We start from the raw sequence: 27,336 nt of genomic DNA, 5'->3' as shown, positions 1-27,336 counted from the left end.
GGTTGCCCCGCCTCTTCCTGCTCCTGCACAGGAGAGCATTTGGCTCAGTGTACTTCATCCTCCTCAGATTTGTGCCCCCCCCCCGGCTTCTGTCTGTGTGATCTAGATTCTGACATACTGATCAGCCCCAGCCCTGTTATATGAATTTGTTGCCAGGAATGACTGTTGGAACATCTGCTTCCCTTCTCTTGTCGAGCTGCCTTCTTCATAAGTCCCCTCCCAAATCTAAATGAGTGTCCTTGCCTGAAAACCAACAAACCTAAACCTCCCAGATGACTTGCCTAGAATAAAAAATGAGCGGAAATCTCTCTCTTCCTCTTATCTCCTCTTCTACCCCTATTCTTTGTGTTGGGACTTTAGGACTTGGCTTAGTCCTGAGTCCCTCCATAGAAACAAAGCTGCAAAGTAATAGAACATTTGGAAGTATGCGGTTATTAGTTACCATTGTGGATGAGGTGCAGTTCCAAACTCACAGCATTTTGAAATTTAAAAGAGAGAAATCTTTACTGGAAATATTATTTACAAATATATATTAAATTCATCTGCTTCAGTCTCTTTACTGAAACAGTGTACCAAAGCTTAAAAGATAGTCACAAAGAAATACATTGCTAGCCCCAATGAGTAGGCTGCAAGCAGACTACATGCCCTCACATCTGCAGATGGAGAGAGCTGAACCTAATGATGATTGCTCTTTGCTCCAGCAAAAACACATAGAGTTTCCCTTTCTCTTCCTGAAGAAAGAGGAAATGGGCAGTGGCCCAATTTAAACAAAATAATCCCCAGAGCATGTGTTTGGGATTTTTAAACTGCAACTTCACCAGTGACCACTTGATGCTGCCAGTGAGCACTTAGGCATGGTCCATCTGCTTAAACAGCTGAACAGCCCTTCAAGGTTGACTTCACCTAATTACTTGCTGATTGCAATTCCAGCAATTTGATTACTTATTTCTCTCTTTTCCCTCTTCTGGAAGAATAACTATAGGGTAAATGCCAAAACTGGGCACTGGTATTGGAAGGCTGTGTATTACTTTGAGCTGAAATGCACTGAAATATTATTTTAACACTTGCTTGTAACCTCAACAAACTATTTATCAAAATTTTAACTCCCTGTTCTATTTTTTTCCCTATATTGTAAGCTGCTTTGGATCCACGGTGGGTAGGAAAGTGGAAAGCAATAGCAATCAATCAGTCTTGGCACCAACTCCCTATAGGAGTATCAAGGAACACAGAAGGGAGGGGCTGTAGCTCAGTGGCAGAAGAGCTATTTGACATACAGAAAGTCCCAGGTTCAACCCCTGGCATCACCAGTTAAAAAGAACAGGCAGTAGATGAAGTGAATCGCTGCTTGGGACCATGAAGGGCCATTGCCTGTTTGAGAAGACAATACAGACCATGTTGGACCAGTGGTCTAATTCAGCTTCATGGGTTCAGCTATTTTGAACCTTCACAAACTGTCAGTGTATTGATGCCCCTGCCACTTGTTATCAAGAAATATTATTACTGATCTAGGAGAAGAGGGCATGGACAGGTCTAGAGGCCCAAAGACAGTAGGGGATCATAGGTACCACCCTGAGAAAATGTCTATAGCGTCAACACAGCAGCAACCTACTTTGTGGAGAAATTCGTATTTCTGCAGCAGGATTTTTTACCCTGAGGCACAGCCTACGGGAGTAATTCTAAGTAAGAAAATGCATTACTCTCTATAAAAAGTTTTATTTCTGCAGGTGAAAAAGTCCCACCCATACAAGCCTCTCTGGAACCATTCTGCCTGTTTCTTTGAAGATGTGGAGATTTGCAAATTACACCTTAATGACTACATGTTTTCCTCATTGAATTAGGCATACATTCTCAATAGTTCAGTTGATAAATGAATGCATTTGATGAGATTCTCTATTTGTTCATTTTTGTAAGGGTAGGTCATTATAATGAACATCTCCTTTGTCATTATTCCAACAGGTTCTCTTCCAATTAATCCAGCAAGGAAGTTAAGATCATTCCCGTGCCATGAATAGGTAAGGTACATATTTATATTTCACCATTTGACTGAGATTATCAGCACTCCATAGTGAATTAATGCAGGCTAACATGGACAAAAGAGATAATGAATAGGCATGTTTAGCAGCCATTCAAGTATTATGTTTTCATTTGCTATACCAAACAGCATCATTATATTCAGTAAATTACATGAACAAAAAACAGATTTACCATCTGGTTAAGGACAGGGAGGGGGCATTTATCCCAAACTATATTTTGAATCAGAATGATTTGATACACTTCAAGAAGAGTATTTGAAAACTTCATGGAGGTTACCAATCAGCTTTTGATCCCACACTGCCCTCAACATGCTTAGATTGTACATAGTTTTCTTGCCACTATTTTATTGTGAGGTGCCCTATATATTTGCGTATAAGCCTAGTTTTTCAGCACCATTTTTTACACTGAAAAAGCCCTTCTCGGCTTATACATGGGTATATACGGTAATTGAAATAAAAGCCTGCTTCAGCCAGCCACTCATTGCATTGCCTTTTGCAAATGTGTACTGCAAGCTGGGCTTGCTCTGGCAGCTTGTAGGACATCAACAGACATCAGCTCTGATCATTTTTTTCCCTTTTGCCTTCACTTTTTCCTCTTCTTAATCACTTCTTCCAAACTATTCTTTTGGTTTCTGTGGGTGGGTTTGGGGGGCGCTTTGGGATTTACTGTTTCTTTCTCCTAGTGTTTCTTCTTTTATCTGAGGGGCAGCATTATTTGCTTTTTCTTCTTGGGGTTGTGTTTCTTTTAAAAGTTGATTTTTACAGTTTTTTCTTTCAGTGTTCAGTTTTACAGATCTTTATTTCAGTGTTTTGTTCTGGGGGGGGGCACTGCAGTTAGAGTAGACCATTCTCCCAGTTTGGTGGCTGTTGTACTTCTTGCACTTATCAACTTCAGGTACTGTTGTTCTGCTCTGGTTTGCTGGCTTGAGGGCACCGTTTGGTTCTCCTGCCTGAGCTGTTTTCACAGAGCACTTCTGTCAGAGCTCTCTCAGGGTCTCTCTCATCAAGAGGAAGGGAATGCAATTGTAAGCCACTTTGAGACTCTTTTGGTTAGTGAAAAGCAGTGTTCAAAAACCAGCAGCTATTCATCCTCTTGACTTTTCTGTATTTGTTTGGGGTGGGGGAGGCTGGATGGGAGAGCCTGTGATGATAGAGCATTTCCTACCCTCATCTTATATGTGAGTCAATAAGTTTGCCCAGATTTTGTGGTAAAATTAGGTGCCTCAGCTTATATGCGGGTTGGCTTATATGCGAGTATATAGGGTAGTCTGACTGAGAGAGAAGATTACTCAATGTACAACATGGTAGAGTAAATATCTGAACTATAAGTCTTTTAATCCAACATTTTAACCTTTCCTCTTCCTGAGTTCCATGAAGTTAGATCTACTAATAACTATATGCCATTGAAGATTCTGTAATTGGAGACAATGTATCTCTGAACTTCAATGCTGAGGACAAAAAAGAGAGCTTCCACTTCTGTGCCAAGCATTAAAATTTCCCAGAACCATCTCATAGAATCATAGAATCCAGAGTTGGAAGGTACCTCCAGGATTATCTAGTCCAATCTCCTGCACAATGCAGGACACTCACAACTACCTGCCCACCCACAGTGACCCCAATTTCATGTCCAATTGATCCCTCCACCAAAAATCTCCAAAATCCAGCCTGGCCTGGAAGGAATTCACCTTCCATCCCACAGTGGTGATCAGCACTTCCCTAGGTATGCAAGGAAGGTCCACAAAAGACAAACACTGACACATCCTTCCTGCCCACTCACTCACAATCTGCCTAAGTTAATAAAATCAGCATTTCTGTCAGATGACTATCTGGCCTCTGCTTAAAAATTTCCAAAGAATGAGAACCCACCACCTCCTGAGGAAGCCTGTTTCACCGAGGAACTGCTCTAATGGTCAGGAACTTTTGCAAGTGTAGCAAAAAATTCTTTTGAATTAATTTCAACCCATTGGTTCTGGGGCAACAGAAAACAGAAAAAAAGGCTCTGCTCCATCTTCTATATGACAACCCTTCAAGTATTTGAAGATGGTTATCATATCACCTCTTAGTTGCCTTCTTTCCAGGCTAAACAGACCAAGCTCCCTCAACCTTTCCCCATACGACTTTGTCTCCAAACACCTCACCATCTTTGTAGCCCTCCTCTGGACATGCTACAGTTTCTCTACATCTTTCTTGAGGTGCCCAAAACTGAAATTTAATTGGTCACTACTGAAAACAGCATTCTAGACTTGATTAATGAAGTGTTACAGAGTTCTCAACCATGGCAATTTAAGATATCCAGGTTACAATACAAAGGATGAGACCTAGAATCATGGAATCATAGAGCTGGAAGGTTCCTCCATTTAGTTCAACCCCCTGCATAATGCAGGATATTCACAACTACATATCAAGAAGATGCCCCCTGCCCCCCCCCCAAAAAAAACCCAGGGACCCTGGCCAGACTGACCTGGAGGAAATTTGCCTTCCGACCCCTTCTAACAGAGATACATTGTCTCCCTAAATGGTGATTGACATTTCCCTAGATGTGCAAGAAAGGGGCACAGAGCCAAGTGCTGACACAACCTTTCCTGCCCTTCCACTCACAATCTGTCTAAGTTCACAGAATCAGCATTTCTCTGAGAGGGCTATCTAGCTTTAAAACTTCCAAAGAAGGAGAACCCACTACCTCCCAAGGAAGCCTGTTACACTGAGGAACCACTCTAATTGTCAGGAATTTCTTCTGGTTGTTTAGCCGAAAATTCCTTTGAATTAATTTCAACCCATTGGTTCTGGTCTAGCCCTCTGGGGCAGCAGAAAAACCTCTGCTCCCTGACAGTCCTTCAAGTACTTGAAGATGTTTAGGCTTGTTCTCCTTGTAATGCAAATATAGCTTGGAAGGCCATTTTCTTGAATGGATCTACTCCCTGAATATTTTATGCATTCATTCTATGCATTGTCATTCTATGCATTCCCAACAGTGCCATCCAAATAACAATAAAAGCAATAGTAACCGCAAGTATAGAGGCAATAATAGAACCTCCCACAGAATCCCAAGCAACATCGTTGGCACCCACCAATCACAGTCTCTCACCTGAAAATGTCATCATATTACCTACATACAAAAAGCTCCTAGTGATATTGTTGCCTTGCTGCCAGACAGTCCCACTTTCTTTCCTCCCAGCATAGGGGGGTCAGGATCCACATTACTATCTGTGCCCATTGCCCTCACCAGCTGTGGTCTTGATGGAGGCTTCCTTATATGGCTGCCAGCTATGCTTATTGCTGCAATCTCCCCAGCATGCCATGCAAGCCCCACTTTCATACCATTGGAAATGCATCTGTGGTATACTTCCCTACAATGGATATTTCCACAACACAAACACACAACTCCATTTATTTCGCTCCACGTACCAGTGCAACCTCACGGATAGTATGGCTGTTATATGGTGCTCCCGTGGTCCAGCGCTGGCACAGATCTATATCGGTGCTTTTTCAATTCGATCTACATAAGAGGAACATCACAGGAGTTTAATCCTTACCCAGTGAAAATAACTTGAGTATAGGATTGACCTGAAAGAATGAATGTTCACTCTTTCCAAAGAATTTGTGTTCAAAACACATCAATTACAATTCCCAGAACCTAAGTATATATGTGAGTAAATAGGTCTGAAAAACTGTTCCCAAAAGTCCCTGCCCAGTCAACCTGCTTTCAGTACTGGAATCTCCTTTTTACTAGAAACTAAAGCAGGTAGAAATGTAACGTAGCATCCTGCATGAGGAAACAACCTTCACAGATGTCTTTAAAAATCATAGAACATTAAAGATTACATTCAGATTTGCTCCTTGTTTAGCGATTATTGAAGAAAACTTTCAGGAAAATAAGTTGCATGAATAAATCAAGTCTATATGTCCATCCATCTATCCACTGGAAATTGAATTTGCACAGAAGCCGACAATAGATGTTTTAATAGGCTCCTATAGTCTGAAAGTTAATGACCCGTGTCATTTTAAAGTGGCTACTGAGTGTGTTGTTTGAATTTAAATAGAATTGCATGGCCTCATCTGCTGGGATTTATGACCCAGGAAAAGATGACTTGCTTTTGAAGCCAGGTATTTGGTACTCATTTGTCAGATTCCTTTAAGACAATTACCTTGGATCCATATATTTCATTAAAGAATGCCAGGTCAGTAACAAAGAAAAAGGCACACAAACATCTCAGCTGAGACAATAGTTAATTTTCTGGTCAGAAGAAGAACTCAGCTAGGATGAGCTGTTATTGTTTCATTTAAAGCATTTTGAAATGGCTATCACCAATTATCCCAAGATGAGTCCAGTAGCACCTTTGAAAGCTCACACCTTGAATAAATCTTTCTTGGCCTTAATCTATCCCAACATAAATTACTCAGCATTGTTTGAGTCTTGTACTACAATTTACGGATAAAAATTAGGATTATCAACTAGAGGCTAGAGAGCTCTCAGAATTACATCTGATCTCCAGACTACAGAGATCTTGGAGAAAACAGATAAACTCTATGGTATGCTATAGATTCTAAGTGAAATCCTTCCCCAAATTCTTCCCTCAACAGCACAGTCTGCAAATCTCCAGGGTAAAGTTGGCAACCCTAATAAAAACACACATTGATAGCTGCCCTTGAAAATTTGAAAGGCTGTTTTCAGAATGCCAGATTTCATGTAAATGTATGCATATAAAATGATGCAGGGGATGTCAGCGTTTTAATCAACTCTGACAACAGTCATTTGGAAGGAAAATAGACAACTCAACAAAACTGGATTGTAGATTCTTTCCTTATTAAGAACAGGCAAAAGAAAGAGGGCAACATGGACAACAATAAAAATACAGTGGCCATGGCTACTGACAGGAAGCTGCAATATAATAAATAGCTTCCAATGCATTTGGAAAATGTTCACTAGGGGAAACTGTAAAAAACCCGATGGCTTATATAGTGCTTTTTTTCAGTGGTCCCTCTTGGAAAAAAATATCAATACAAAGAAAACTAATGCTTATTTATCTGTACACAGGAAGACACATTAAATTGATGAAACCTTCAGTCATGTGTTTGCAATCTGCAACCTGATGTGTTGCAATTAATTATAAGGTATTTGTTTAAATTGTGTCAATATGTGACTTTAAGAGAGACCTCTACTAAAGAGTAACCTTGGAGTGTTATTCCCACCAAAATCAATGGTATTTACTTTCGAGAACAGATGGGATTGGCCTAAGGCACTGTAGAGAGAATTTGCCTGTGGTAAAGGGAAATGTGTCTGCAGAGCTTTTGCCCATTAAAATGGAATAGTATAATATTTAAAGAAACCAATATGTGTATATCATACTATGAGGGGTAGAGCAAGATATGGTGGTAGTAGAAGAATTTTATTTATTTATTTGATTTATTACTCGCTGCTCCCAGCAAGCTGGCTCATGATGAGTTGCAATGATAAACCCCCAAAATAGAATGATAAAAAATATCCCTTAAAATCCTTCCCAAGTAATGAAATACTCATCCTAACACTTCCACCACCACTCCCCACACACACTCAGTGCCTCAGAGGAGATATTCATTGGGAGCCTGCTGTCATGGCTAAGCCAGGGAGGTGACTCTAATCTCAACTGCCCTGTTCATTGCCCAGTTGCCCGGGGGCCCAGAGGACCGGAGGAACTGGCCACCCCCACTTCCTTTTGGGATGCATGGGGCTCTCAGATGGGAGCAGGAGCATGCCCAGGCTGCCGGGCCAGGCAAACCCAAGGCAGCAGCCCCAGGCATGGAGGATGGCACAGCGGGTCACCATAGGGCACCCATGGTGGGCAGGGCTCTACTGGGGATCACCACCAATGTGCAACCAGAGATGGGGGTGGTTCTAGTCCTTCTCATATGGGTGTGCGGTGAGGGAACTCAGGCTGGGTCAGTGGGACAAGGGGTGGGTTTGCAGGCCCCTTTAATGCCCCTAGCTGGGGAGTTGATGCCCTGGGCCCAGGGCCAAATTTATAGGGTGGTCCCACTGCTATATGGTGGCAGGGATGGGAGCTGCCACAATAGCAATACTGGGTAGTACAGGGGGGGTCCACTGACCTGGAAATGGGAGGGCCATGGGGCACCTGTCCTCACCCAGACCCACCTCACCCAGACCCTTTCCTTGGCTGGGGTACCCCATCAGCAATGGTTAGGCCTCTGACCATGGAGGTTGGGCAGTCCAGCACAGGGCCAGCAGGGATTACAGTGCTTTGGGGCAGCAGCCCCATCCAAGTCTATGGCCAATGCCCAGCAAGGTTTGCCCTCTCCTGTTTGCCACTCATTGAGCCTGGGCAGCCAGTAGGTGAGGATCTCAACACAGGTAGCCAGAATAAAGCATGGGAGGCAGGAATGGCTGAATTAGGACAGGCCCCTGTTGGTGTGAATGCAGTACCTCAGCAGGGAGAAGAGGATAGTTGGGGCCCAAAGGGATGAAGCACCAGAAGCATGGCTATAGCAGATACTCTAGGGCACACCATTCAGACACCATTCAGACAGCTCATCTGGTTGAAGCTGATGTGGGACAAGGAGATGGCTCGCATTGGCTGCAGGGGGCAATGGTCCTGGGTTTCCCTGCTTGGCTTGCCAAGTGTAGGGAGGCCACCAAGACATATTACAGGGAGGGTGCAGGTGCAGAGATGGCAACCAAATCCTCGGTGGGTTACCCAGCAGGGGACGACAACCCTGGCGCTCATTTGTTGAAAAAACAGTGGGACAGGGCCTTAGAGGGATATTATGTGGATGTCTTAGACTGTGTACTGGAGGGTGACACTCCCAGGACAGGTTCCCACCAGAGGAATTGCCACAAGGACCCCACTATGGCAGAGTGATTCTTCACCAATTGGCTAAGGGGATATGGTGAATATCAGTCTGGGGGTACTGCCTACCCAGAAGGAGGATGGCATATGTGTTGACACCTGACAAATGTTTTGGAGGTGAAGGTGTTTTCTGGCGATGCAGATGCAATAGCTTATGATAGAAAAGCTCATGAAAAGGCCTCCAACTATGGTCAGGCCAGGTGCATGATTCATGGAATCAAGGAGCATGATTCGTGGATCATGAAAGTGTGCCCATATGTTCACAAGACAGATTCAGAAAGGCATGGGCTGGAAAGCAAGAAAAATACTTGGGAGTTTAATAAAGGGCTGTATCAGAGGTGCCGATGCTGCTTTAAGCACTGCTGTGAAGTGTACAGCGGGGGACATTCCTGGCAGGGCTGTACCTAATACAGACTGGCCCTTCTGGACAATCTGGCCCACTTCCAAGAAAGGGGGTGGGTCAGCTTCCTACGGACTTGCAGGCAGGCAGAAGTCTAAATGAGGTGTTGCCAGAGTTAGCCAGTCTGAAGGTTACTCCTATAAGGGTGCCAGCCTTGTTGTTCCTGCAGTGGGGATACCTGAAGCAGGAAGTGGCAGAATACCTGGCTACAGGCTTCCTTTATGGTTTTTGTTTAACTTATACTGGCCAGAGGTGGGCCACAACAAGCTGGAACCTCAAGTTGGCCATTCAGATGACTGAGGTTGTAGCGGGAAAAAATAGCAAAGAATATAAGGTTGGCAGGATGGCAGGACCCTATTCCCATCTGCCTCTCCCCAACTAGGTGTGGTACCTAAGAAGGCGCCTGGACAATGCAGGCTCACCCACCACCTGTTGTACCCATGAGGCTCACTGTTGAATGTTGGGATTGTGCCAGAGCTTTGCTCTGTGAAATATGCATCGCTGGATCACGCAATAGCTTTGGTGAGGGCATGCTAATGAAATGCAACATTCATTCAGCTTTTCACCTACTGCCAGTGCACCTGGACGATTTTTGCCTTTTGGGTTGTCATTTCTGGGACAATTGGCATATGGACAAATGGGCTGCACTATAGTTTTTGAATCCTTCAGTACCATCCTGGAGTGGATGGTGAAGGACTGGGTGGGGATCCATTATTTTTGAACTGGGGCAGCAATGGAGGTGGCTGCCAATGATTTGTCACCAGACAGAATTAGGGTGGTGAGCCAATGGTGTTCAGTGGTATACAGGCGGTACGTGTGCACAGGCCTCTTACTTTAATCATGTTCAGTGTTGCAGGATTTGGAATGGGAGTTCCTAAGGTTCTGATCATTGGTCACCGCATGGTGCACTGGGCAGCCTGCTATGCTGTGAGGTCTGGGTGGAGCAGCAGTTTGGGGCAGGATGGCCATCTCTGGATCGCGTGTCTTCATAGCCTGCAGGTAGATGATTGGTACATCCTAAAACTGTTGCAATTGGGGGGCAGAAGTTCCAGGAAGAGATTTGGATGGAGATATTCATGGCAACCTGCACATCTCCAGGGGTGAGGCTAGTGTTGCGACTGCTGGTGCTATTGGCTCTGGAGCTAGCATGGGATTTTGTGATGGGGTGGCAGGACATTTCTGACTCCGTGCTCTCTCTGATTACCCTGCAGTTGGTTGTGCATTATATTTTTTAGCAAAAGGAAATGAAAATGTGTCTTCGTACTTGTTCCTTGTAATAACTTTATTGTGTACACCACAGTTACCAGAATCTGTTTAAAATGTTGCAGTATCTTGTAATTTGCCCCCCACCCAAAGTTCTAAGGTATGTTTTTTCATTTGCACAATATTGCCTGAACTGGCTGTGAGGAGATTTATGGTAGCTTGAAGTATTTCATAGCTTTTATTGTTAAAGTGGGTTTTTAAGAGAAATTAGTATTTGGTTTTATAGCCATTATACAGATCACTAGGTAGCCAAGTAAGATTACAGTTTTTAAATTTATCTTATAATTTAAAAATACATTGTAGATTCCAAATCATTTTCTACATTGTTATCATGCCTTTGGCAAATGTAAAATAGTTGATTATATGTGAGAAGGTATTGTATCAGATTCTTACAAACTGTATCCTCAATTTAATTTGCACACAGTAACAGGAAATAAAAAAGATAATTCACAATCTGTTGGGCTAAATAAGTCCTGCATATTAATAAACCATCTCAACTGTGAAGACATAATCTCATCTTTCCAAGCTTGTATCTTATTTTATCTATTTATTTATACTTCAATTTCTATACTGTCACTCCCAAATTTACCCCACAATAAGACCCCATAAAACAATAATATAACCCCAATTACAATAATTAAAACCCCAGTTAAAAGCACCCCAAGACAGTAACTCCCTCCCTTCTCCCAGGCTCCACAGATTTTCTAAAATCAGTGTCTCGGGTGGAACCATTACAGGGGGAGCCTGACCTTCTGAGGGGGGTCAGATCTTCCTTGCCCTGGCCTCAACCAAAAACCTGGCAGAAGAGCTCTGTATTGCAGGCCCTGTGGAACTGAGAAATCCAATGTGGATACAAGCAATATTAGACTGAGCTAAGGATGTGTGTATTCTGGGAGTGCCAGATTCTGCTTTTAGGTTTGTAGGCTACTCCAAAAAAGGAGAAATGGTTTATGATAAGACTGGATTTATTAAGGTTAAATAAGATGTTATAGGGCAGGGTTGTCATTAAATAGCAAGGCAAAAATAAAGCTATTATAGACTTACAATATCTGAAACTGGGGATGCCTGGCAATCTTCTTGAGATCTCTCTGTAGGGCTACTTGCTAGTCACACATCTGTGCAGTTCTCCATCAGCCAATAATGCTGCTGGTCTGAGCCTGGCAACCAGTAAGAGGGTTTGGGAGGCAGGGATCGGGGAGGGGGGATGGGATTTGCCAAGTACTTCATTTTGATGTACAACCTAGATGTAACAATAGACAATTCTAGGAATTACTGGAGCCCTTATATTTCTGGCAGTTCATAGTTCTGCCTATTGTCACTTCCATGATGGACTACTCTGCTGCTCAGAGTAATACTTGGCAATGGAGGTGATTGGTGGAGGCAGCACTGTCAACCAAAGATTTTGAGGCTTGCCTAGTTTTTTAAAAGTTGCTGCTGGCCATATGGCAAGTAAGTGTCCATAGGTTGCTTACTCCCAAATAGCTTCTTCACTACCTTCAGCATTATCTTTATGCCCTACTAGAGCTGAAGCTAGCTGGCTAAGAATTAGTTGTGCAGGCCTTAATGTTAGAACAAAGTGGAAGTGGACAAATGCAGGTTCTGTGAACATTCACTAGTTCCTTTCAGCTTGTAAGCCCACTACGATTCTTTTGAAAAATTAAAGGGCTATTAAGGAACTGTCTTAGTTTCATGATGTACAGCACTATCCAAATTATACCTCTGAATGTGTTTGTCAACATGTCTTTATCAACCCCAAATCCCCACACCAATCCAAACAAAGGCTGGCGGACAACCTTAATGCTCTTATTGTCCTGCTCTAAGGATCCAGCCACAGATACATGCAAAAATAAATGCGTGATGCAAGAAGAGATTGCCAGGTCTGAAACCATGGGGCATTTAGGGATGGTGACAGGTTTCATCGATAGAGATCAAACAATAGAGTTTGGTGCAGGGACTTATTTATTTGTAAAATCAAAACCCTTCTCACTTAGATGATTCTTAGTAAGAGGGGGAGCTTTTGGCCAGAAGAGTTGTGAAAGCCACATTACTCTCCCATGCCATAGTTTCTAGGGAAGAGATGTGATTCTTATGTGATTTTCCATAACCATGTACAACATAAAATGACCCTTAGAACACATACACATACTGTCTCTCTGTATATACCATCTGAGAAGGATACAATATCCATTCCTTAGCATAGCGATCCCCAACTTGTGGGCCGCAGACCACATGTGGTCCTTTGATTAATTGGTGGGCCCCGAAGGACGCCTTCTCCCCCCCGACCCTTTACTTCATCCCCCCCAGCCCTTTACAACACACTTCATTGATGTGACGTGTCTGTATCTTATTTTGAAGGGATGTTTAAACATTACCATAGCAATCAGAGAGTGCTAGGGCAGTGGTTGAGAGTAGAGGAGTAAACTCCCCCCTCCCACCGGGCCTCAGTAAAAGGCGTTGAGTGGTCCCCGGTGATAAAAAGGTTGGGGACCACTGCCTTAGCAGACAGTTTGGTTGAACAATGAGAGTAACATAATAAGTTTACAATATGAAAATAATGCCTACATTTATAGAAATTCATATAATATGATATTAACAACAGTAGGAAGAGAATGTAATTATACAGGCGGCAACTGTTAATGGATAGTTTGAACTATGCAAATATTCAGCCATCTGTGCTGCAAGTTAAGGGTGCTCCTGCTTTTTGTTTGTTTGTTTTACATTATTTTGGTTCTTTAATATTATCATAACAGGAAACATCCCTTTGGTATATCGAACATTGGGTTGGATCCAATAGCTCCCATCTGCTAAATGAGCAGTTTTCTATTGAAGGAGTCCTTCTGCTGGTGGAAGAAAGTGTTGGATTCAATCCATCATTAGACAGAAATGACATTTTTATGTCTTGCTTATTAAATAGAAAAAACCTCCTTCATTTTCTAAGAAAGATATCACTTGCATTAAGCTTCCGGTGATATCCAAATTTGTTTACAATGACTGATCCAATAAAAATTCATTTAATTGTTGGATAACCACAACCACTTTTTAGATAGAAATTAAAATGAAGCACCAATAATTTGGAAATCGAAGAAGATACTGGACAACCTGACAAATTGGTGTTCAGAAAATTGCCATATATGCAGCACATTGCATATCTTAAAATAAAATTGGCATAAGCTTGTGTGCAAAGATTTAGCTGCCCAATCAGAAAAAGTACCTCCATATGCATGGAGAATGTTGTCCATTCCCTCCTATCTTCAGTCTCTGATGCCACCTAAAAACAGAGGTTCCCCCTGATTCTCTGGTTTTCAGGAGATGGGAGAGATGATAATTAGAGACCTCCCCCTGCATGAATGGAGCTGCTGTTACACACAGTAGGAGCTTTGGTTCCTAGCTTTAGCTAATTTATATTACATTGTATGCATAATTGTTTTGATTGATTTTGTTTCTGCATTGTGCTTTGTTGCAGATGGTTCCAAATTGGATTACAACTAGCATCTGTTATTGTGAAATCTATTCTGTCACTCCATGGGTGCCTGAATGTCCAATTTTTGACAGTTATTTTGCTTAATAATCCAATCCCTTGCAGAAAGAACAGTATTATTATGGATTGGACATGTAACATACTGTTTAAACACATCCTTTGGCAAGACTCAAAATCTTTGACTCTTGTTCATCCAATAGGCTGCACATAAGATAAGGCTGAGAGAATGTCTATAATCCTAAAAAACATATTGCAGGAAGTGAATTTTATTGAGTAGACCTCTGAGTAGACCTACATAGGATTGTCCCACTATGATGTTGTACACTTGCTGCTTGTGTGCAAAAAGAGCAGAGTAGCTTTCATAGGATTCAGGAATTTTTGTATTTGGCCTTCCTTTGCCATGTAAGATTCTTTTGGAAGAAGCTGAAGTAGAGACTATGAAAAATGGTATTAGGGTATGACAGGCACGGGGAAGTTTCAGGTAAGGCATTGACAGCCTTGACTGAGCTCCACTTTGCCAAAGCATGTAGTAAAGGATGTTTATACTGGGAGTTTATGAGAACTATTATGTACCCTGTTTTCCATGTTCACAGGATGTCCAATTATAGTCCTCCTCACTGTCAGCCTCACCAAGGATCTGTAACTTATCCCCCATCCATCTGTTCAAGGTCTAAGGAGGAGAAGTGTTGTGAATAATGGGACAGCTCAAGATACCTGCTCTCAGAATGGAAGGTAGCAGGACATAGAAGGGAAGCAATTAACCAAGTGGGATAGATTGGCATGAACCTTTGGCTGGTATAAACATTTCTAGGAGGATTGCTGGAATTTCCTGAGAAGGAGAGGCTAGACATTTATCAGGATTCCCCCAAGAACTCCTGGGCTCCCGAAGACCCTCCCAAGTCTCCTGGATCTCCCAGGACCCTGGGAACACCCTGCCTTCCTTTACGGGGGTTATTAAGGACCTCCAGAGCCAGGGAAACATGGCCAAAAAATGAAGAGGGAGCCAGGAGACATGGGGAGAATGCAAACAAGCCCATCTCCACCTTTGCCGCCGTGGCTGCAAACCCTGAAAGCTGAAAAATGAAGAGGGAGCCAGGAGATGTGGGAAAAAAGTGGCCAACAAGCCCGTCTCCTCCCATGCCTTCACCGCCACGACCCAAAACAGGTGTCCAGACTTGTTGGAGAGGCTAGAAGAGTCTCTCACCCATGGAAACAGCCCCCGGGAACCAAGGGAGAGTTCCTCGGGGGAGTGGAACGTGATGGGGTGGGGAGAGAAATCCCCAAGAGCCAGGGGGAAAGGGAGAGACAAGGGCCAGAGCGACCCACACCCAAAAAGCCTCCAGGAATACAAAAGTCACTTACCGGTATAAGGGCATAGAGGGAGAAACTCCTGGGAGATGGCTGCCATGAGGGAAGGGGATCCATGCAGAGACAGTCCTCGGGAGAAAGAAACAAATACAATCAGGAAGGAGGTTGAGGTTAAAGAAACCTCGGTTGGAGATAATTTACCACAATTTCCAGTATACCTAGTTTTTTTTAATCTATTGTTTGTCTCACATTGAAAATAAGGATTTTTGTTCAAAATCAGTATTTAAAACCTGTTTTCATTCTATTTCTGCAATATAATACATATGCATTACGTTGCATTCTAATGGAATTTTTTAATTGATTCTGATTCTAGGTTTATCATCTGCTTACATAATAAATGTACCATCTCTCCTTGAATTTTGAAATGGGCCTATTTCTCAAATAAGTTGCGAATTTTGCCATTACTGCATAGTCAACAAATTACTTTCCCATTCCCACTATCACCATATATTCATATATCTCTTCCAAAACTGTTGGCAATTTATTTGATAATATTCATAGAACCATGGAATCATAGAGTTGGAAAGTACCTCTGGGGTCGTCTAGTCCAACCCCCTGCAGAATGCAGGAAATTTAAATTTACCTGCCCACTACAGTGACCTCAGTTCCTAATAATATATTCTTAGTTTCCATGGGGATTTACAATTTTAATATATTATGTATTTTCCCATTTCCTTCCAATATTCTTTTACTTTTTGCATGTTCACCATATATGATAAAAGATTCCATCTATATCCAGACATTTGCAACATTTTTCTTTATACTTTTTCAATGTCCTTTGGAGAAATATACCATCTAAAAATTTTTTGTACCAATTTTCACTTATTTCCTGACTGGCTATACATTTCTTTTCCCCATAGTTGTTCCCATTGATGCATAAGTATTTATTCTCAAAATATTGCATTAATTTAATCATACCTATTTTCACTCATTCTTCTGTTTCTAGCTGATGTAATAATTTATTTATCCATTGTAATAAATCATCTTTTTGTTTTGTAATCAATAGTTCAAACAGTTGCCTCTTTTAAAGCTCTACCTTCCATGCTGATGATCTTTAATCTTGAAACTGATTGGTAATATAGTAAACAAATATTCCATCATCTCTAATATCTTGCAAAGATTTGAGTTTCTCCTGAGCATTAACTATATTGCCATATGTTTAAAAGAAAGCACTTTTATTTCTCATATTAGTATCATGATAAGTTTCTATTGGGGGTATAAGCAGAGAATTTGAAGGACAACTTGATGTATATGTCATATGCAGTAGCAGTAAAAAAGGCAGTCCCCATGACAGGAATTATTATGGAAAGAAATGAAAATAAAACTGCCAGTATTTCAATGCCCTTGTACAGATTTTATGATATAATAATAATACTGGGAACACTGTGTATAGTTTCATTTGTCTCATCTCATATACAATGTCATAACACTGAAAAAAATACAGGAAGCAGTGGGTAAAATGATCATGGGATTGTAGCATATTCCCTAGGTGTTTTTTTCTCCCTTGTTCACAAAAGTAGGCTGTAATGGGGGGGGGGGGTAGGGAAAGACAGAAGATTTTAAAAATTATGAATGGCATGGAAAGAACAAAGATTCCCCCCCCCCTCATACTGTTAGACTTGGGAGGAGTGCAGTAAGAAAAAAAAATAACTCTTCACACAATGAGCATTAATTTATGGAGTTTACCAGCACAAGATACAATGGTGGCCAGTGGGTTGAACAAAGCTAGATGTGATTGTAAGAGATGTGTGGATGGATCTTTTGTGGGCTGCTTAGGTTAAAGTAGTTGTAGGATAGTCAACGAGCAGGAAAAACTCTTCTACGCTTGCCACTTTTCCAATACAAATCAGCCCTGATTTGCCCCATGGGGCAACTCCCAACAAAGATCAGCTCTAGAGCCACAATTAGGGATAGCCACAAACCAGGAAAATACAGTTCAGTGCCAGACAGTATGTGGCAGACTCACCAACTGAACCACAGACTTCCGTACAAACTGACTTTGTACAAACTGAACTGGTTTGTAAAGTTCATAATGTGGTAGAAAGCTCCCACCCCCCAGCATGCTAGAGGTACTTGCTACTCTATCTGCCCTCCCAAGTTTGGTGAGGATTGGATTTACAGGGTCCAAGTTATGGCCCTCCAAAGAAAGTGCCCCCAAGGAAATGCTTTGTGAGGAAATGAAAGGCACAAGTTCAGGAGTGTATAGCCTCTAGCAAGACAGAGACAAGAAACTCACAGCAGATATCTGGACAACCCTCCCCAACTTTTCATCTAGACTTTCTGAGAATTGGATTTATGAGGTCCATGTTACAGCCCTTCAAAAAATAAGAAGTTCCCCATCCTCCATTGTTTCCAATGGAGAGGGGCAGCAAAAAAAAAAAAAAAAAGCAAGGGCAATAGAAGCCCAGAAGAACAGAATAACCCCTCCCCCCTGAAGATCTCTGGGTGCTGGGAGGTGCTGGGAGGGTGGTATATCCCCAGTGCTGGGAGGGTGGTATATAAATCAAATAGATAAATTAAATAGAAAAATTAAATTAACTGAAGGTGGAGGGGCATTTCTGCCAGTCCAGCAGAACCAATGCAATGTTCCCTGAGACTACCTGAGATCCAAACACAAACTAGTGTGCAAACATAGTGGATGAAAGCTCTGAGCACACCCAAGACCCAAATCTGAAACTGTGCAATGATGCGTGTAGATATGGTGGCTCAAACACCTGAAACATATGCAGATGTGGTAAAAGCCCCTAGTTCAGCCTGACATCCAGCCCCAAATGGTGAGACAATATATATAGACATGGTGGATTGAAGCCTCAAGTGCAGCCCCCACCACAAACCCCCAAAGGATCCAATGGTCTATGTAGCCCCAAGTCTAACCCTGATAGCCAAGCCCCAAAGAATGCAATGGTGTATGTAGATGTGGTAGCCCAAAGAAATGAGTCCATTCCTGATACCTAAAACCAAAAGGTGCAATGGCATATGTAAACATGGTGGCTGGAAGCTCCAAGTCCACTCCTGACAACCCAAGGGGCACAATTGGGTTGATGGCTCAAAGCCCTGAGAAAGGTTGGCCATGCAAAGCAATTATCTTCTCAATGAGGCAAGTGAGTAACTGCACAGTTAAATGGCTCCTAACAGAATTCAGATCTAATGTCTGCAATGGCAATACTGGGAGTCTCCCAATTTGTGATGGGTCCCACAGACCAAGCAGTCCACACCCTGGATTTGTTTTTTGGGATCAGGATAAATCTTGGTCTGGTACATTTGACTGGACTGCCATGGTTGGAACACTTTGCACTTAAGGCTTAGATTGATATTTTGCTTCATTCCTGTAGAGGTGAAAAGATGATTTATGCTTGGTCAAAGAGACTTAAATATCCAGTTGGTTTCCAGAATGCTCTGTGGGACCCAATGACCCCTAGCTACTCAGTTGATGTACTAGTGGAGGATTGGCATGCTCGACTTTCTGATGCCATCAACAAGATTGTTCCCCAATGTACTCTCCATTCCTGTACTTAGCTAGCTCCATGGTATACATCACAGCTAAATAAATAGAAGCAGGAACCCCTGGTTCAGGCAGGATCTTGACCCCAACTCAAAGATTTGGGCCCAGTTATACTAGTATATGTTAGGGTGGAGGGTGGGGATTAAGAGTGCGGGCTTGGGTGGGTAGGTTAGGGTATATGGTTAGTGCATCTGAGAGTGGAGTAAATACTTAAGTTAGGACTAGTTGTAAGGGTGGGAGGGTAGAAGTGGCCAATCTATCCTGGGGAATATGCCAGGGAATGGGCACTGAAAGGAGGGGCCCATATGGGGGCTTGTTGGGATCCCAACAATTATGGGTCAAGGGCGATATCATGGTGGGCAGAGATTTGACAGTAAAAGAACCATGAGCTACGAAGGCCCATGTGGGCCCCGGCCATGGAGGTTCCATTGCTGAAGATGCGGGCACGCCATTCTAATCTCCATTCCATTCCCAGAAATGTAAGAGTAGGGGCTAGATTGAAGCCAACACTGATGTTGTGGAATGCCAGGTCAATTAACAACAAGACCTCAACTCTGCAGGATTTTTTTTTTTTTTTTGCAGTCTGGGGTGGACCTGGCATACGTAACCATGTCCTGGGTGTGAGAAGTCAAGACGGTCACCCTAAAAGACCTGGCTCCGCCCAGGTTTGCAGTCCTTCACTAGTCCTGGCCCCATGGTGTGTGTGTGTGGGGGGGGGGGAGAGAAGGATGGCTATCCTTTCCCAGGAGGCTTTCTCCTACAGGGCTCTCCTGGTGCCATCAATTCCCAGTGTGGAGTGTGTTCCCACTTGTTGGAGTGTGGGACTTGATTAAGAACTTGGCCATCTGCTTGGTGTACCACCCACCCAACATACCACCAGATATCCTGTTGAACCTGCTGGAGGGAGCGGCTGCTTGGACATTGCAGTTTCCCAGGCTTATAATCCTGAGGGACTTCAACATCCATACGGAATCTCTGTCTTCAGGTTATGTGTGTGTGCCGACCGGCGCATCAATTCCCGCACCTCCCCTCCCCTCCCGCAATGCGGCGCTGGCTGCTTCGGTCACGAGCAGCTGCTTCAGATGCCAAAGCGCCCAACCCTACTTATTAATAGGTTTTAAATTGTCATAATGTTACAATTACCAAAGTGGCTTACATTCGCCTTCCCTTTCCTCTCCCCACAACAGACATCCTGTGAGGTGGGTGAGGCTGAGGGAGCCCTGATATTAGTGCTCGGTTAGAACAGCTTTATCAATGCTGTGGCGAGCCCAAGGTCACCCAGCTGGCTGCATGGAATCAAACGCAGCTCACAGATTAGAAGTCCACACTCCTCACTACTACACCAAGATGGCTCCTAACCACTACAACAATTGTCATTGTCATTGTTATTAAGTTGGAGCTGATGTTTTAAATTTTATTTATTTATTTAGATTTCTATACCGCCCATTTCTTTGCAGCTCTGGGCAGTTTACACTGAACATTATATAACTTACATAGAACATTATATAGACTGTAACATCAAAACAACTTTCAAAAAGCATCAAAAAGATTACAAAATCATATTTATAATATAAATAACAATAAACAGTAACATTGGGAGGTAAATTATTTCAGTCATGGGGGGCCTCTCGGGGGGGACCAGAAGGTGTTCTGTCGGCCTCAAGCGAATGCCTGGTGGAATAGCTCCCTCTTGCGGAACTGTGGAAGTTTGGGCAGGGCTCTGATCTCCTCAGGGAGCTTGTTCCACCAGCTGTTGGATGCACAATTTTTTCCATTACTGAAAATGATATAGAGATCTTTATAGTCTTTGCCATACTCTGCACACGGTTTCTGCAGTTATTATATATTGTCGTTTGGGAGAAGCTCAGTATTTACAGAAGCAAGTCAAATCAAAATTATTCAGGTCCAGTTTATGAAGTAGAATACAGAAATATTACTTTCCTGCAAGGCTGTTCTGTCACATATAAGCCTCAAAACAGTTGGAGGCAATGTAATGTGTGGAAAAGAATGTTGTAAGATGTTGATCAACATGGTGATCAACACTTGTTGATCTTCTGTTTTTGATGCAGCTTTCAAGGACCCAAAAGTTGTCAGGTCTCCCTCTTACAATACAGCAGAAGACTCTCCCTCCCTGATGCTATGCTATTATCTTAATAGATAGCAGATAGCCTCCTTAATTGTATCACCTCTTTTCTTGAGTGCATAGCATGCTGCTATGTCATTTTCACTCACTCACAGACCCTACCACCTTCCACAACACAGGTTCAGGGGCATTATCCATCAGATGCCCAATCGAGTTACCTGGAGTTGGTGGCTGGGTGGGCTTTGTAGTTCCTTAGATTACTGGTTTTTGGGGGCTTCAATGTCCATGTGCAGTTCAAGGTCTCATCACATAATTCTGATCTAATGTTTGCCATGGCAATACTAGGACTCTCCAAATTTATGATGGGTCCCACACACCAAGCAGGCCACACCCTGGATAGGTTGGTTTCGAGAATGCTCTGTGGGATCTGATGCCCCCTAGCTACTCAGTTGATGTGCTAATAGAGAATTGGCATGCTTGACTTTCTGATGCTAACAAGATGATTTCCCCAATGTACTCTTCATTCCAATCCTAAGCTAGCTCCATCGTATACATCAGAGCTGCATAAATGGAAACAAGAACTGAGATGACTAGATGACAAGAACAAGTTTTGCAGAAAACTCGTGATGAGGTGGCAAAAACATATAAGATGAATACTTATCAGATGGCAATAGAAGAAGAAGAAGAAGAAGAAGAAGAAGAAGAAGAAGAAGAAGAAGAAGAAGAAGAAGAAGAAGAAGAAGAAGAAGAAGAAGAAGAGTTGGTTTTCAAAGGAGTCTCAAAGATTCCTATCCTCTCCCCACAACAGACACCCTGTGAGGTAGGTGAGTCTGAGAGAGCCCTGATATTGCTGCTCGGTCAGAACATCTTTATCAGTGCTGTGGCAAGCCCAAGGTCACCCAGCTGGCTGCATGTGGGAGAGTGCAGAATCAAACCCTGCTTGCCAGATCTACGTGGGTCAATACAGCTGTTCTTGTTAGACCTGACAGCAGTGTTGGACACTAGGCTTATGCAGTTTGGTTCAGACAGTCCAAAACATACTCAAATCAGTGTTGACATGGACACTTTTTGGACTAATCCAGTCTAAATCAATCTTCCCCTGAAGTTAAACTGCCCTAATCAGCCTTGGTCTAATGGCTGAACTGCAGTTCAGGAGCGATTTGGTCATGTGGAAATCAGGCTGTTTAAAGTTGAAAGGGAACAAAACATTCCTTGCACAAACTAAGCTGTTTGAGATTGGCTTCAGGATAGCCAAAATGGCCCAAAACAAATCATGGTTTGAAGAAGTAAAAAAGATTTATCACTCAGAATTTCAGGGGTGTTTCAGTTTTGGAGAAGTGCAGGAGCAGGGAGGGAGAGAGAGGATGCTGTTAGTCAGCATCTCTCCCTTTAAATTTTAAAGAGCTGTTATTTTCTATGGGAAGACCTGGCCTCTGAGCACTTTAAAATTTAATGGGAGGACAGGTGCCAACTAACAGCTGATGCCAACTCACAGCTGATAGTTGAGTAGATCTAACAGTCATTCGTTCCTTTCTGAGGTGGATCTGGCATTTGAGTCAGAGTCTGGGTAGATGTGTGTATGTGTGTATGTATGTGTGGGGGAGAATTGACAATAAATTATCACTAAACGAATCTGTAAACCGCTCGGGGAGTGGTATAAATAATTGGCTAAGAGGGGGTGGGCTGAGTCCGGGATAGGAAACAGGGGCCATTGGCCCCAGACTGACAATTGGCCCTGGACTGACAGAGTGCCTTCCGATTGGCCCATCAACTGACTGCTTCCCTGAGGGCCTCAGAGCCTTGGAGCCCGCAGGGAAGCCACGGAGTTGGCGAGGAGGGGGGGTGGGCAAGGGACGCTTTCCTGCGGGCCTCAGAGCAGGCTCGCTGCATCAGCAACGCAGCGGGCCTGCTCCAAGGCCTGCAGGGAAGCCACGGAGTCAGCAGGGAGGAGGTCGGGTGGGGGAGGCTTCCCTGCACGCCTTGGAGTTTTGAGCACCACTTCATAACTTGCATACATTCTATAAGTTCTTTCCACACCATCCTCATGTACCTACACTTCTAAGTAATGGTGTGTTGTTTTTAAAAAGCTTATCACCTACAACCTTATGTAAATTTGCATAGCAAATTTAGTCTGTTCCAACAGGATTTGGCTGTATTACTGATCTGCTTATTTCCAGTAACAGTAACCAATTTTTTTAATGTTTTTTTTTCCTGATCTCATCTCACCTTCTAATAAACGCCAGCTTTGGAATAAGGAATATCCAGTTTGTTTTATATTGATGCCACTCTTTTTGTATGTTGCCATTTGCCAAATATAATGCTGTCTTAGAAATAATATTCATATTTGTACTGAACTACAGTTCCCAGAGTGGCATTACATTATGACGGATGGCTTGGAAATATAGGAATGCCAGAGGCAGTAGCTGTATAATCAGAAAAAGTAATATTCAAGCAGGACAAACATCAAAATCAATGATGATACAAGAACAGTTGAGAGTCTCATTTTTTAAAAAAAACAACACCAACTTATTTTATGATACATTCTAGGCCTCCTTGGCAGCTAATCTGTGCTTATCTTCCTTCCTGCCCATCTGTGGGGGAGAAGTAGCCACTATTATCATGGTACAACTGGTGGGTTTCATTATGTCTTATCATTTCTCCTAATGATTCCTTTGCGCACTGCAGAGGAATGTTAGCTGGTTTTCCCCCCACTTTTATTTCCCAGACATTTCCTTTAAGTGCTATGAGGCTGACTTAGACCTTTGTGTTTATTTGTTAAATTTGTTCAGTCCAGTGAATGTAAATTTCCATCTGATCCAAGTGATAGTGACCAAACAGAAGGGAGGGCTTCTGCCACAACTCTTCCTTTAGGTCTGGTTTCCACATATAACTCTTTTCAGATGTTACAGAGTATCAGGGGGCGGGGGAGGCAACCACATGTAAATCCTCTCATTTATATGGTCACTATGTTATTTAAAGGGACAACACAAATGTTAGTTTTTGTTCATGATGTAAACCAGATCCCTGAAAAATCAGGGTTTCATGTAAGGTGCACAACGCCTGTATGTATTGTTTTAATGGATCATTCAGTGAAAACACAGGCCCACTTCATTGATTTAGGTGTTATTGCAAACAACTGTGTAATAAACTGGCAACAATTATAACTCTTCCTTGCCCAGCTTCTCATTGTTTGTGGGTTTTAATGCTACTTCCTCATGATATAGACTTCAACCCGTAGCTTTCCAGTGGCTGGCATGAATTTTCATCCTCTTTGTCGCACCATGAGGGAAAGTGGTAGAATCAGCTTCCCCTTTCTTGCAGCGGTGCACAATTATGCGCAAACAGGGACAAGCCTGTCTGAAAGAAGAAAAGTGCAACAGTCTCACTAGCATTTTGCCCGCCCTCACACCCACCCTTCTCTTTGTATTTCTGGATCGCTATTTTTTTTAAGTGGCAGGTCTGCGTTGCTATGGGACTGCAAAACAACGTGGCCTTTTACAAGTGGAAATAAAATGTGCTGTCGTGTTCTCCTCAGTGTGCACAGTAATATTGGGAGTGGGCAGCAACCCTATCTAAAACACATTCATGTTTTTGTTTTCTGGTGGTAGGACATGAATGGGGAAAGAGGGGAGGCCGTGTGATGAAGCAGACCTCTCCCTATTAGCATGGTACCCGTGTTCTGTATTTGTAATCTTTATTGTGCACACACAATTGTCGGGGTCCAGTTACGAGGGCCAGCCTATCAGAAATCTACCTGAACATAAATCGAAACCATTATACAAAGAATCCTGAAAAGAAATCTTGAAAAATATTTTACTATTGTGGCATGATCCCGTAGCAACATGGAAGTGTGTGTGTGTGTGTTTAAATTGGGACTCATGGGGGGGGAAGGAAGTTTGAGTCTCCAAAATCACCACTGTGAGGGGATTGGTGGCGTGTCCTGACTGACAACCAGAGGAATGGGGGGGGGGAACCTGTGGGCTGTCTACGCCTCCATCATGGAGGGGTCTTCTGTCAGGAAGTGACCAAACACATGGTTTACAATCATGCATTTGCAAGCAAGAGGCAGCATGCCTTGTCTGCCTCCATGTGGAAATGGTCAAGGGTACCCTTCAAAATGACTAAGAGGAGGGTGGGGATGAAATTGAGATGTCTCAATTAAGGAGATGGCAGGGCCTTACACTTGCAGGCTGGAAAGGAAGGCAGTTGCCTCTCACAGACTTTGATTCGGTCACCCCCTTTCCAGTCTATAGAGTCTGCCTGGTTACCAGTAGATTCATGCAAATCAGACACAATCCCAGGTGATGGTCCCAATACAGAATGTAGAATATATAAAATTTAAAAAAAACTCTCAGAAAGGCAGCTGGACTAGTTATGAAGCTTTGATTCGGGCTTCCTACGTACATGAGTCTTAAATAAATGATCACAATGTGCACATAGTCGATGATTATTGTTGTTGTTATGTGCGAAGTCGTGTCCGACCCATCGCGACCCCATGGACAATGATCCTCCAGGCCTTCCTGTCCTCTACCATTCCCCGGAGTCCATTTAAGTTTGCACCTACTGCTTCAGTGACTCCATCCAGCCACCTCATTCTCTGTCGTCCCCTTCTTCTTTTGCCCTCAATCACTCCCAGCATTAGGCTCTTCTCCAGGGAGTCCTTCCTTCTCATGAGGTGGCCAAAATATTTGAGTTTCATCTTCAGGATCTGGCCTTCTAAAGAGCAGTCAGGGTTGATCTCCTCTAGGACTGACCGGTTTGTTCGCCTTGCAGTCCAAGGGACTCGCAAGAGTCTTCTCCAGCACCAGAGTTCAAAAGCCTCAATTCTTTGACGCTCGGCCTTCCTTATGGTCCAACTTTCGCAGCCATACATTGCAACTGGGAATACCATAGCCTTGACTAAACGCACTTTTGTTGGCAGGGTGATGTCTCTGCTTTTTAGGATGCTGTCTAGATTTGCCATAGCTTTCCTCCCCAGGAGCAAGCGTCTTTTAATTTCTTTGCTGCAGTCCCCATCTGCAGTGATCTTGGAGCCCAGGAAAATAAAATCTGTCACTATCTCCATTTCTTCCCCATCTATTTGCCAGGATGATGATAATTGTCGATGATAATTGTCACAATAGGAAAAAGTAAGTGCCAAATGCATAGGCAGTATAAAGGCACATGATTTCCAAACATGAGCGATCTTTCTTGTAAGATACTAAACTGCATATTATAATGTATTCATCTTTATGTGTCTTAAAAAAAAACACTAGAAATACTTTACTTTACTTGAAGTAATGGGGCAGGTAGTGGTGCAATGCAATTTCCCCCAAAATATATCACAGACTTGTCATACTATTTATATATGGTCCTGTTTCTTTTATTCCTCCTTCTACCTGCAGTTATGCTATTCTTTTGTTAGCACTTTTGATAAGATGGAGACACTAAACCAAAGATTACATTACAGAAACCTCAATAACTGACCCATTTATCACAATCATTTTCTCTAGAGAACAGAAGAAAACATCCACCTGCTTTATTGCTAAAAATAATTCACATGCACATAGATCTAATACCGATACACTTTTTTCCTTTTATAAGAAGCAATATTTTTGTAGAAAATACTCTCAGCTCATTGTTCTCTTTATTTTGTTTTCCCTGGAATAGAAAACTTTCCCCTTCCCTTATTGTTTCAAAGGGTTTTATTCCTCCTTATACCAATAATGCAAAAGCTACCTTTCTTTCCAGAAGACCTGAGTAGCTTCATCTCATAAATATTTCTGCAGTCATAGACTGGAAATTTTTAAAACATTGCCAGTGAAATGTATGAGAGAGTTAGAGCATAATTAAAGAAATATAGTGACTCAAACATCTGAAACAGCTAAATCAAATGCTTTTAGAATATTCACGTGTATAAGAAGAGGTGCCCTAATAGATCAGACCAAGAGTCCATCTAATCCAGCATCCTGTACCAAGAAGTTGTAAATATATAAAAATAAAAAAGATATTGTACTGATTTTCATTAATTTCCCCCACAGGACATTGAAAAGATCCCTAAAATGGTGCTGGTAATCAGGGCCATTCCACACAAGGACCAATGTTGCCAATTTCTTTCACAAAGCGGAAACACTATTTTAAATAGTGGAATCTCGGTGTTCCGCATACCTTCATTTGTAGTAGAATCTAGTAGTGTTTCATTCGTTCCCCACAGGTTTCTGGTCTCACAGGAATCGCTAGAAAGTAAGCAATTTTTTTCTTTGTTTGTTCCCACCCCTGGCCGTCATTCAAACATAACAGCCAATGGGCAGTTGTTATCATGCCCCCGAAAAGCCCCTTTCCCTTTAAGCATAGGTTTAAAAAAAAAAACCACACACACGTTGCAACG

General features: G+C 42.7%; 1 long non-coding RNA gene across 1 annotated transcript in view; it reads left to right on the top strand.

Moving 5' to 3' along the window:
* Positions 1–27,336, top strand: part of LOC143840550 (uncharacterized) — a 294,577-nt gene that overhangs the window by 157,907 nt on the left and 109,334 nt on the right. The window contains exon 6 of the long non-coding RNA XR_013232236.1: positions 1,957–2,012. This is a non-coding gene — a long non-coding RNA (uncharacterized LOC143840550). The remainder of the gene's footprint in view (positions 1–1,956; positions 2,013–27,336) is intronic.

This window comes from Paroedura picta, chromosome 1 (assembly GCF_049243985.1).
Source record: "Paroedura picta isolate Pp20150507F chromosome 1, Ppicta_v3.0, whole genome shotgun sequence".
Lineage (NCBI taxonomy): Eukaryota > Metazoa > Chordata > Lepidosauria > Squamata > Gekkonidae > Paroedura > Paroedura picta.
This window is presented reverse-complemented; position numbering and strand designations above follow the sequence as displayed.